Raw genomic sequence first — 12063 nt, 5'->3', positions numbered from 1 at the left:
CTCCATTACGCAGGGAAATTTGGCTTCATTGATATGAAGGGGCTAATTACTACATGAAACATAATTACAAGACAGGAAATGGATTTATAGACACTCGCAGTGGGAGGGGGAGCCGCCTCCGCGGCTGTGCTGCTTCTGGGTTCCTATAGCGCTGAGACCGCTCTGCTTCTGGCCCTGAGAGTTCTCACTTTGCAGAGAAATGTGTTTCTAGAAGGGTCGGCAGTACCACAGATTTCGGGAACTCAAACCCAGTTTTCCCCTCTACATTTGTTCCACAGTTGGCGATATGTTCCCGCAGGATCCCGCAACGTAATAAGCATCATATTTAAAAATGAAGTTAGTCTTGGGACGCCTGGGTGGCGCAGTTGGTTGGACGACTGCCTTCGGCTCAGGGCGTGATCCTGGAGTCCTGGGATCGAGTCCCACATCAGGCTCCCAGCTCCATGGGGAGTCTGCTTCGCTCTCTGACCTTCTCCTCGCTCATGCTCTCTCTCACTGTCTCTCTCTCAAATAAATAAATAAAATCTTTAAAAAAAAAAATGAAGTTAGTCTTAATGGCATCACTTATAGAGAAAAATGACAGGAGAGGATAGTTCTTAAAACTAGCAAAAAGGAGAAGGCCATGTAGGAAATATAGGGCAGCTGTGGCTGCTTTTCTCTGGGCGTTGTGAGCCCCAAGAAAGAGCCGTATGTGCAGTGGGTTGCCTGAGAAATATGCTCTTTTCAAGTTCTTTATGGTTTAGTTTTTTTGGCTCTAAAGTAATAGATCTTAATTTATACATGTATACACACGCCCGTACGCAAATATAAACAAGCAATAAACACAAGTCAAAGGGTCCATCTTTGTTGATAATGAGAGAGACAAATTAATTGCCGCTAATATTTATGGACCACACTCTCTGCCAAGCCCTGAGCTTTGTGTACATTGATTGTCCATTTCTGCAAGGGCCCCATGTGGAGGATTCAATCACCCCTAATTTACAGCTAAGGAACTGAGACTTAGGGGAATGCTGGGCCAGGGTGCCCAAGATCACACAGGTAATTGCCTGAGCGGGGATGTGCGCTCAGCGTTTCTGAATCCTGAGCCTGGATTCTCAGGAAAAATGAGAGAGTCCCCCCAGTTAGCAATGACATATTTTCAAGAATCTCAAGAATTATCCATCTCTGAGATCTCAAACCTTTGACCCTTGATCACCTATCTTGAGGAAAGAATCTTAAACACGAAACAGGTTTAATGCACAAAGATTGTCTTGGCAGACTGACTTACCTATAACAGGGAAGAAATTGGAAGGTAATTGATCAACAACAGGGGAAAGGTTACATTAACATGGCACATCCATAAAATGGAGTATTATTTACCCACTAAACCTGATATTTATAAAGGGTTTATAACAACACAGGGAAATGTTTATGTTATATAGAATTTTAAAAAGCGAGATTCAAAATATACATACATTGCAGTCTCTACAAGTAAGAGATATGCAAAGGAAGACACACCAAATGTTAGTTGGGGTTTTTAAAAGCATAATCATGACTGAGAAACAATTTTCTGTCTTTTGTGATAGCCCTTCATTGTTTGTATTCTTAACAGCCTTTCCCAGGCTCTACCCACAATTGTAAGGCCTTTATGGTGAGATCTTGCTTATCTTTCCTCACAGATGTCTGTTTAAAAGAACCACCATCATCATAATTTATTATTCCCATAACTGTAAGTTTTCACACAATGGGCTTCCCTTAAGCAGAAGATATCTGTGCCAAAGTTACCTCCGCTCTCTTGGCTGATGACATCAGGTCCAGAGTAAGGGACTTTTTTAAGACCAGAGAGAGGGCTGTCTCAGAGGGCAGAGCTGCAGGTACCCGTGAGTCTCCCCCACATCTGAATGGTCACTGATTCATTCATTCATTCATGCAGTCAACAAACCTTCACTGGATGCCTACCATGTGTCAGGCACCATACTAGATTCTGAAACATGGAAATACAAAACATGTCAAAAAGTTTAAGTCATGTTTGCTTGAAGAGCATAAGGCATGCACGAGAAAAGAGGAGGAAGCTGAGGCCAAAATTAGTAACTGAAACTGTAGCAAGTCATTGGCTGGAGACAGAACTCAAGTCATCCAACACTTTGCATTTACTCCTTTCTTGGTTGAAGGAAAAGAGAGCTGGGGAATGTGAAGTTCTCTTGCTGGTCTGGGATGGTGGCTTCTTTACAACAGTAATCCATTCAAGCCTGTAGTGGGATGAGGAAGACAGTGGCATGAGTGGCTTGTCTTCCACAGGCCAGGCCCATGCCTACGTACTCACAGACTGGGACACCTGAGTCCCGGTGTTCCTAAGACCGATGCCTATGGCCTCCCAGGATGGTCAGTAGGCTTGGTCTCTCTAGAAGCTCTATGCTTTTCAATCTGGGAGAATACTGCCTTCCCCCACTGTGCAGGGGTTTTCATGCTAGAATAAAGCGACAATCACAGATTCTGCCCCCTACTCTACAACTTGCTAGCTGGGTGACCTTGGGCAAGTTGTTTTTTCTGTGATTCAGGGTCTCCAGGATTGGGGTTGTGGCCGAAAGCCACAGCACCATCTGAGGAATACTTAGCCTGCCTGTTAGTTCCAGGGCTTTTCCCCAGGCCTACTGAATTGGATTTCCACAGAGGGGCTTAGAATCTGTATGTTTAATGAGCATCCCAAGTGGTCCTTATGACCTCATCGTAAGTGTTCAATAAATGGTAGCTTTATAGGGTTGCAATTTTCTTATCAATATCTACCATCAGTTTAACAATGATGTCACTATTTCCTTCGGGAACAATGAAGGAGTTCAGTGTTTTACATTTACATTTACATTTGGTTCAGTGTTTTACATTTATATTTACAAAGAAAAAAGATATTTTTTTAAAGATTTTATTTGTTTATTTGACAGAGATAGACACAGCAAGAGAGGGAACACAAGCAGTGGGAGTGGGAGAGGGAGAAGCAGGCTTCCCACAGAGCAGGGAAGCCCCATGAAGGGCTCAATCCCAGGACCCTGGGATCGTGACCTGAGCCGAAGGGAGACACTCACAGATTGAGCCACCCAGGCGCCCCTGAGATTTTTCTTTAAACAGCAATCTTCCCCAAAGGTGAATTAAGGTCTCCAAATCCAGATACTGAAAATGATGATCTATAAATGGCAAATGAGCACTTTTTCTGCTTCTACCTACTAATGCTTCAAACACTTTAGCGCTTGATCTTATATGGACATTATCCCATCAAGCAATCTGTAAGGCCTGGTATATAATATTTCATCTTCAGAATTACATTAAATTCACAGATGCAACTTCAACACTTGCATAATTTTCAAAATGTAGCAGACTCAGGAACATAACCCTTGCGTGCTTTGGGAAGTGGTCATATATGTTATTACTCAGTTTATTCATCTTTTTAAATCTTTACACCCAAGCGTGATCAATCATGGCTATCCTTTATTATTATGGATTTTCTGCAGTCTTTTCTACAAATACTTTAATATCCTTCCTGAAACACCCCTTCTCTTCTAATATTATCTTGTTTTCCAACTTGTTAGACTGATACTTTCTTCTCCGTGTAAAATTGCTGACATCAATGAGGTGTGAATTCACTCTCCTGGGTTTTGTTCCTGTATGAATTCTCTGGAGAACCATGAATCATGACTTTTAGATGAAAACCTTTGCCTATTTTTGCTCATTGATTTCTTAGAATAAGCTGTTATATGAGCTTCTTATGTCATATGAGAGCTGCATCTGGAAATATAACCCATGTTCAGTAGATCACAGGACTTTTTCGTATGAATTCTCTTTAAGTTTCAATTCCCTTTTGAGGTGGTCTCTTGGCATCTCCAGAGACCTTTTATTCATGCCTTTGTTTTTCAGGGAGAGGCTCATCAAATTGCCCTCCACAACCCTGCTTTGGAAGACCCTGCTGCTCTCTACCACTTGCCTAGACCCCAGCATAAACACTCAAGGCAGGACCTCCAGTTTGGTTTCCTTCCAGGAATAATAGCAATAGCAACTATTCATGGGTGTTTTGCTAAAAGCTTTACCTGCATTATCCCATTTAATCTTCAAAATAGAATTTCAAAGTGGCATAATTTCTATTTTGAATATTTAGTTCAGAGTGGTTAGACAACTTGTTCAAGGTCACAGAGCTAGTAAGTTGCAGAGGCTGGTCCTTCGGACGCTAATGGCAGTGATTCCAATCTCTGTAGAGCTGCCTAAAATCCCTCTCACTTTTGATCTTGTCCCTTGTGACCTGCTGTGAGCCCCAACCTTGCCAAGGCAAAGTCCACAGTCTTTAAAACCTGAAGTACAATGTTGGCCTTGCCCGTCCCAGCTGGACTTGCACCACTGAGAAGCTTTATTCTCCAGCCTCTGTCCTCCTCCATGGCCATTCTCTGAGGGATGAGATCATCATGAAATTACTTCCTGCTGCTCCAGGCACTCTCTCGCAACTCCAGTGCCCTCAACACACTCCAGTCTCCCCATTCTAATTATCATCAGGCTGAGTGGACCCTTGGAGAAGCCTCAAGGCAGAAGTAAATTAAAAGCCTAGGTGGCAAAGATGCTATATTATCTTTCTGTATAAGAAATTATCCCCGAAGGTTAGAAGTTTAAAACATTTATAATCTCACAGTCCCATTGGCTAGGAATCTGGATGTAGCTTAGCTAGGTGCCTCTGGTTCTCTCATGAGGTTACTTACAGCCAAGCTGTTGGCCAGGGATGTGGTCTCATCCAAACGCTCAACTGGAACCAAAGGTTCAACTCCAAGCTCACTAACATGCTTGTTGGACTGAGAATGTCAATTCCTTGCCATGCCATGTGGACCTCTCCATAGGACTATTTACACATAGCAGCTTGCATGCTCCAACAAAAGTGACCTAAGGGAGAGAGCAGGAAAAAGCCCATCTAAGGTACAAGCCACGGTCTTTTTATAACCTAATTTCAAAATGCTCTATCACTTTTGCTGAGTTCTATTTGCTCGAAGTATGTCACTAGTCACTCAAGGGGTGGGGATTACACAAGGGTACAGATACCAGGAGATGGATATCACTGGGGGCCTACTTAGGGGTGTACTAGACAGCATTAGTGGAACTAATTCTTTACCACCATCAACCGCCCCAAAAAACATACACACTAACTTTGTTCCTCTCTCCTTGAATTTTAATTTCTTCTCTAGACAATAGCTTTTATAATCTCTTCTGCTTGACTTTTGGAGTCCCCTACCAACAGGATAGTATAGCAGTTGATATCTGCCAACGTTAGTGCCTTCTAAATGCTGGGTCAAGCATCACAAACTTGAAAGATGTAGAAACTGAAGCTTTGAGAGATGAAATAACTTGCCCAAGATCACATAGCTAGTAAAGAGCAGGTGTGTGGTTTAAAAATAAAACCATCTGGGGGCGCCTGGATGGCTCAGTGGGTTAAAGCCTCTGCCTTCGGCTCAGGTCATGATCCCAGGGTTCTGGGGTCGAGCCCCACATCGGGCTCTCTGCTCGGCGAGGAGCCTGCTTCCTCCTCTCTCTCTGCCTGCCTCTCTGCCTACTTGTGATCTCTGCCTGTCAAATAAATAAATAAAATCTTTAAAAAAAAAATCCATCTGGGCACCTGGGTGGCTCAGTGGGTTGAGCCTCTGCGTTCGGCTCAGGTCATGATCTTAGAGATCAAGCCCCACATCGGGCTCTCTGCTCAGCAGGGAGCCTGCTTCCCCCCCTCTCTCTGCCTGCCTCTCTGCCTACTTGTGATCTCTCTATCAAATAAATAAATAAAATCTTTAAAAAAAGAATACACACACACAAAACCATCTGACCCCAGAATCTTGTTCTCTTTACTATGCTGGTCCACACACACCCCTTATTTTTGTTTCTGCTGACTCTCACTTTATAGTAACTATGACTCCTACAATTTGGGAGAGGGAGAGGATACTTTAGGCAAAAAAAAAAAAAAAAAGTTTCATTTTAGGGATCTTCCCAACCTGCCTGTGAAAGGTAGAGGGAACACATTTGAGGGGGCTAGATAAGTGAGTGCTTAGACTTGCAGGAAGTCCCTCAGAAGTTTTAAGTATAGTAATAAATTGAATATGGAAGGGAAGATTATCCATTGGAATCCCTTGCTCCTTCACTCCATTCCTAGGCAGATGTTGTCAGGCTAACTTCTTTTCCAGGCTCCTGAACTGTGCTCCCACAAGCTTCGATCCACTTGAGATCCTAGGGTCAATGCTAAACAAATTGCTAATTGATTGTTCCCTGTATCTCAGACACCATGCAAAGAGTTTTACCTACATTGGGTCATTTAATTCCTACAAATATTTCTGCTGATATGCATACATCGTCTTGAGGTGGCTCAGCTGGAAATGATCACCGTAACAAGGGCAATGTGGCTCTAAGAATGACCCCAGTATAAGCTAGATGGTTTCATTCTACTCCCTCAGGGAACACATATACTCTTGATCACAAGGCAAAAGAGGATGAATGGGTCAGGGAAAATCCATCTTGGACCTCATTCAGGAAGGCTCAGCCATACAGTGAGTTGGGACCACAGCCACATACCTGGTTAGGAGCAGGCAGAAGTATGAAAAGGCAGGGGCCACGCTGGGGAAGCTGAATCCCTAAATGCATCCTGGGATAACCACATGGCTGGATGCAAACTGAGAAGTTTGTGCTCCCCTGTGGTTTAACTAGCATAGGCACCAAGGTTTCCCAGTTGTAGTTAGGGTGTAGCAGAAAGAATCCAAGTGAAATCAGGCTTCATGGCTTCAGATAACTTGTCCCTTCACAGCAAGAATCAGGCCAGAAGAACTTAGTATCTTTTCTTCCCATCCCAGAAAAAGAGCTTCCAAGAATGAAGTAGGGTGTTGGAACCCCAACCAAATAAGCTAAATTTAGGGAGTGTTTGAACTCCCACAGAGATCTTGAGTTCTCTGCAGGTCCCCCAGGCAGAAGCCCAGTCATCAGAACAGTACCAGCATGGTGGGTTGGGGTGGGAAGATGGGAAAGGAAAGAAAAGGAAGGGAAACCAATGAGAGGTTCATTTTGCTAAGAATTCAAGAATCTAAGGTTCCAAGCATGTTATATTCAGGTCTTCAGAAGTAAGACTAATTCCAGATGGGCTGAGCCTGCAGATGGAGGGAGCCTTTGACCAGAGAAAAGAATGGGGGTTTTGGCTTCCAGTTGTGACTTTGCCATTACCTGTTTTGCAACTCAGATCAGGTCACTTATCTTCTCTTATCCTTGAGTTTCCTGTGAGGAATGAGCCCCTAGACTATAGACTCCATGGGGACAAGGATCTTGTCTGATGTAATCACCTCTGTACCTATCAAAGACTTAGCAGAGTACTTGGCACACAGTACTAGCTTAATGAGTACTTGCATATTAATGAATTAATTAATTACACTATGTCAAAAGGTTGTGAGAATCAAACATGATAGTTGAATATTATAAGTCACAGAGACCTAATGCTACAGAATGACATAAAGGTCTGAACATCAAACAGAGATGGACTAGATGGACTAAGGCATGCTAACAGGCAGAAAACTACCATTCTCCTTTCTCTCTGTGTCTAAAGCAAGGATCTCGCCTTCAGGATGGAATGGCCTTGAATTACCTGTTGTTTACATGGTGACTTTCTTAACTTTTTTGTTTCACACCAAGTCTACTGCAACTTAATTTTCCTTCATCTCAATTGTTTTATGGCCATGCTAGAATCCACACTGTCCTATTGGATGGATAGCACGTAGGTAACTTAAGGGTCTTTGAAGCATAGTGGTAGTCTTTTTTTTAAAAGATTTTATTTATTTATTTGATAGAGATCATAAGTAGGCAGAGCAGCAGGCAGAGAGAGAGGGAGAAGAAGACTCCTTGCTGAGCAGAGAGCCCAATGCAGGGCTCGATCCCAGGACCCTGGGATCATGACCCGAGCCAAAGACAGAGGCTTTAACCCACTGAGCCACCCAGGCGCTCCGCATAGTGGTAGTCTTAATGGCAGAAAACTCTGGAATTGAGGGCAAGATTAGTGATGCTATCTATTATGAAGAATCTGAAAGAATGTAAGTGCCAGAAAGGCAACCATTGGATATTTTTTCTCTTACTCTTCATTATGAAATAAGGGTTTTTATGGGACACAGGGAAGAAATGGGAAAGATAGTGGCAAAATCATATCTACAGAATCTTTGTGAAGTCTCTTCATCAATGAGCTTGAGATATCGTATCATTTATTCTTCTGTGGCCTGTTGGCTTCATGGAGTTAATAAATTCCCCGAATCTCTGCAAGCTGAATTATTTCCCCTAAAAGTCCTTGTCTAAGAGGAAAGATTCCTTATATAAATAATGGAAATAAGGAACAGAAGGTTCATGGAGCAATGTGTCTGTCTGTATGACCCATAGACTACCTGCACCAGTTCACCTAAGGAACTTGTGAAAACTTAGATGCTACGTCTTCATCCCAGCCCTACTGAATCAGACTCTGGGGAAGAAAAGGAGGAAGGGGAAGAAAGCTCTCTAGTACCCCCTTGGTAGGAAGGTCGGAAGAAGGTCAGGAAATACCTGTACATCATGAAGTTCCAAGCAGGTAGGATGTTATCCAAGGCAGACTAACTGGAGATGTGAGAGCATCTTTGAGACCACTATAAGTCAAAGTAGAGATGCTGCATTTCATCTTTAAATTGCAAAAAACAAACAACAAAAACAGGAGCAGTGCTGAAAGCAAGAAACTAAGCCAAAGGGTCAGGAACTTAAAAGATTCTTTCATCAGTCAAGAACAGGAGCTGATTGAAGGCTTGGCTAAATACTGATGACGGAAAGGGGCTTTTAAAATTTTTTTCCAGAAAGGGGTTTCTTGTCTGCCATGTTGGTGTGGTTCTGCCTAGCCTAAAGAGTTTTCTTCAATTGTTGCACACCCAGGAGGAATGCTGTCGTGGTCCACCATTTCCCCTGCTGTCACCCTCCATGACTCTGACTCAAATTTGGGGAGATTGATAGAGCTGCCAGAGAAGACAGCCTGACTTCCGGTACATGTAGTTAAAAATAATCTTTAGGGATGCCTGGGAGGCTCAGTGGGTTAAGCCTCTGCCTTCAGCTCGGGTCATGATCTCAGGGTCCTGGGATCAAGACCTGCATCGGGCTCTCTGCTCAGCAGGGGGCCTGCTTCTCCCTATCTCTCTGCCTGCCTCTCTGCCTACTTGTGATCTCTCTCTCTCTCTGTCAAATAAAGAAGTAAAATCTTTAGAAATAATAATAATCTTTAGAGTCTTCTAAGCTGGCTTCTGAATATCTGTGGCTCTAATTGATGGGTGATCTTCATGTGCCATATGAATTTGAAAACTGTGGTTTCCAGAAGGCATTGTTGCCCTGACTGCCATCTGTCACGCCTCCCTATACTGTCCCTGTCACGTGCTGACTCCAGCCCCACATAATCTATCCCTTCCAGGGGCCACAACCTATGCTTTGATCCACTGGGTTCCGAGTCTTGTCTCGCTTACCAAAAGATACCTAAAAACCAGCTTGAACTTAAAAGAGTAACAAAGGGGTTTTACCACAGTTTCCCGTTTTGTTTATTTCTTCTCTGGGATTTCTCTGCTCCAGCCACCTCAGGGGGCAGGTACAACAAAATAACAGAAATGAAAACACTGAGCCACATTAAAATGCTCTACCAGCAACTGCCAAATCCTGAGCATTTGGAGAATAAGCGGATGGAAAGTACAGCTGTCCCTCTACTAGCAACAGGGTGTGTAGGCTCAGATTGATGGTTTTGGACTTAAGCCCAGGAGTTTAATGATAATGATAATGATGATGATAATAATTATTATAATACTAACTAACATTTATTGAGTGCTTTCTACGTGCCAGACACAGTACTACACATTGTGTGTACATATCTGTATCTGTATCTAACTATATCAAAAAATCTCGTTTAATTCTTACTAGAGTCCTAGGATGTAAGTACTATTATTACCTCCATTTTACAGAGGAGGAAACTGAGGCACTGAAAGATTGAATAGCTTGAACAGAAACCCAACCCAATCTAGCTTTATCCAAGAAGGAGATTTTTTTTTTTTTTTTTTTGCTCATATAGCTCAGAAGGATGTAGTGGAATGGAGGAGGGTTAGGGATAGCTTCAGGCACATCTAGATGCAGGGGCTCAAATGATGTCCCTGAGAAACTTTGTCACTTGCTCATTGTCAATCTCCCAGGCCTGCTTCCCTGTGTATATTGACCTCATTCTTTGCTGCTACAGTTGGGCTTCCAGATGACCACAGGCAATTCTGGGCTTGCCTACATCCCGAACCCACGAGGCTATGCTTGTGAGTAGGCAAGTGAGTAGGCTTGTGAGAAGAACTGATGGACTTAGGAGGACATGCCCCTTTGATTTGTCTTCTCACAGCTGCCAGACCCACAAATCCAACCATGTCATTCCCTTCCTTAACACTCATCCTTTCCCCTCCATTGTCACCTACAGGATTAGGTCACAACTCCTTAGCCAATCCCTATGATCTTAGCCTAGCCCCCCATGATCTGCTTCTTGTGTTTCACCTCCCATGACCTACCCACAGACACCCTGTGTTCCTGGTAGACCACAGTACTGACACCTCCTGGATGTTCTTTTACACCTTCATGCCTTTGTTCCTGCTATTTCCTTGGCCTGCCACACCCTCTCCTCACTTCTGATTCCTCCTGGAAAATGCTTATTCATCCTTAAAGATTCAATAGCCTGGCTCCAAACAGCAGACTGTATGATTGGGCAGGAACTCTTCCTGGTTCAGGCTCCTTCCCTTAACCTCATCCACCAGGACTTAAGGTAGACCACAACAAGTTCACCGCCAAGAGAAGCCACACCATGAATTGAACTGAACCATGCCCAGGTTACTGACAATGACTGCCAGGGTAACTTGTGGTTTCCTGGGGCCCAGCAACAGCAGGGAGGATGAATGAGCAAGTGATATGGCCTGGATAATAATAACCATTAGGACCACAAAACCTGTTATTCCCAATTCCCATGGTAAAATCCTGAGTTTGGCCACCTTCTTTCCCCTCCTTAAAGCCTTCCTCTTTTCCTCCACCACTATCTTGCTCCATTCCCAGCCCCAGGAGAGTCCCTGAAGGGCTCATGAGCTATCTTCACTGCAGACTTATGCAGAGGACCCTGGCTGAGAGACAAAAGTCAGAGACTGAGTTCCAAGAACCCAGGAACTGGGGCAACCAGCCCAGAGCCAGTCATCCTTTTTCTTTCACTGAATTGGTCAGTATTTAGAGGCCAGTGTAATAATAATAATAATAATAATCCTTTGCACTTTCAAAGTGCTTTTACATCTGGGATGCCTGGATGGCTCAGTCAGTTAAGCGTCTGCCTTCAGTTCGGGTCATGATCTCAGGGTCCTGAGATCAAGCCCCTCAGCTAATTGTAAAGGATCCAGGACCAGAAGGCTGGTCTCCCGCTTTGGGATCTATCCCATCTAACCATAGGATAGGATCTATCCTATCTAACCATCACTAATGGTTTCCCAGCAGGTATGACTCCCAGTCTCTCAGTGGAGGACAGGGGAGCTCAGATTCAGAATATAGAGAGTTTCCCAAATGTCAACATTTTAGCTTTAACAAATTTATTTGAAAACACATTTCTTCAAAATGATTTATTCCTAAACAAACAGTTAAAGCAGGGTTGGGGGGGTAGTTGTCAAAGAATGAATTGAACAGACGGGATAACAGACAGGTTAAGGGGAATAATTAGAGGTTTTTTTCTTGTTATTCAACTGCCTCTTTTTAAGGCCTGTCAATCACTGTTTATCACACTTGAACCAAAACAATGATTTTTTTTTTTTTTTTTTTTTTTTACTTCTCTGAGGCCAGGAGGACCTACTGGGGAGATAGTTGCTAACAATGAAGTTGGACCAGCATGACATATAGGCTGGAGCTAGGGTGATTTAAAAGTATTTACAGCAACATGGAAACCAAGATGCCCTTGCCGAAGGGAATAGTCCATACCAGTAGCTAATGATACACCTGGCAAGAAGGGGAAGCAGATGTTTTCCAAGCTCATACTGTAGACTGGCATTCTTTATTTTA

Source organism: Neovison vison, chromosome 5 (assembly GCF_020171115.1).
Source record: "Neovison vison isolate M4711 chromosome 5, ASM_NN_V1, whole genome shotgun sequence".
NCBI classification, from domain to species: domain Eukaryota; kingdom Metazoa; phylum Chordata; class Mammalia; order Carnivora; family Mustelidae; genus Neogale; species Neogale vison.
The sequence above is the reverse complement of the archived record's forward strand: the minus strand, read 5'-3'. Positions refer to the sequence as shown.